Source organism: Octodon degus, unplaced genomic scaffold, assembly GCF_000260255.1.
Source record: "Octodon degus isolate 3935 unplaced genomic scaffold, OctDeg1.0 scaffold00080, whole genome shotgun sequence".
Classification (NCBI taxonomy): Eukaryota; Metazoa; Chordata; class Mammalia; order Rodentia; family Octodontidae; genus Octodon; species Octodon degus.
Genome location: NW_004524656.1, coordinates 9,196,224 through 9,197,654, shown reverse-complemented (window position 1 = coordinate 9,197,654; position 1,431 = coordinate 9,196,224).

Below are 1,431 nucleotides of genomic sequence, written 5' to 3'. Positions count from 1 at the left end.
GCCAGGGACCATTACCCTCCTTAGGTTGATTGACCTAGAAGGGATCTGTGGCCAGAACCTGATTTGGGAGCTAAAGGAGAGGAACAGGAGACTGAGTAGTGTCTTTCAGTGAGGGATCCAGACATCCACCTCCTAGCAGGGAAGGGAATGGGAAATGAGAACCTGAAACTCACTGCTCTGGCCGCCAGTAGCCATAGTAGTACAGGGATGGGAGAACGTCCCACCTGTGCTGTCTGTTAGGGCAGGCCCTGTGTTGAAGGCTTGGTCTCCATCTGGTGGTGCTGCTGGGAAGTGGTGGAATCTTTAAGAGGTGGAGCCTAATGGAAGGAAGTTAAGTCCCTAAGAGAAGCCCTTGAAGGGGATCTTGGGAACTTGTGTCTTTAGCGCTCAGCCACTATGAGAGCAACAGTCTTAATCCACTAAACATTTTTGCCATCATGATGTGTTATGGTATCACAGGCCCACAGCAACCAGACCAAGTGACTATGAATTTGAAACTCTGAAAGCAAAAACCAAAATAAACTTCCTATATGTTTAAGTTGATTCTCTTTTTTTTTTTTTTTTTTTTTTTTTTCTGGCATTTGGTCACAGCTATGGACAGCTGACTAACACACTACACAGTTCAGTTTCCAGGGAGGCAGGGCAAGACAAAAAGGAGTGGACAGTGGTTCTGGAGGGACCAAAAGTGAATACTTGATGCACCTCATTGCAAGCGAGGACATTAATTCTCTGGGCCATTAATTTCATAAAGAACAATTAGAGCTAGAAGCAAAGAGCTTCTTCTGAAACTGGATCCAAAACTCCTTCCACTCCTTCTTGTGGGCAGGCCTTCTTTCTTCCTCTGAGGTGGGTGAGAACCTCCCTGGAACACAGGGTCTCAGTATTGAGGGACAGATAGCGTCTGTGCCTACTGCAGTCCAGTGAGGACCCAGCGATTTGCACTTTTACTTAAGATGCCTCTCAATCGCCCCGACCCCCCACTTCTGAGCCTTTCCCACTTTACCAACACTTTGTGCCTCCCCACCCCTGCCACCCCAGCCACTTGTCCTCTTTTCTTCCTCAAAGGCTCTAGGTGTCTTGGCCCCAAGCCTTTGAATGTGTTTTTCTCCCTGTAGAAGTGTTCTGCATCTCCTTCTTCACCAAGTTCATACTGAACCTTCCTTGACTTGCAGATACTTCCAGCCCCTCAGCTACCAGCCATCCTCTCTTACTGCCCCTGTTCTTTATTGAATATGTAACTATATGTTTAGAAAAGTTCCAGAGCGCAGGCCCGGCGAGTGAGTGAGACGACGTGGGCCGCGGGATCCTGAACAGACCCAGAGCACAGGCCCGGCGAGTGAGTGAGACGACCCAGGGCCCGCTAGATCCTCATTTGACCCAGGCTGCAGGCCCAGCAGGGAACCCTTCAGCAGAACTCCCTGCAAAGAGGCT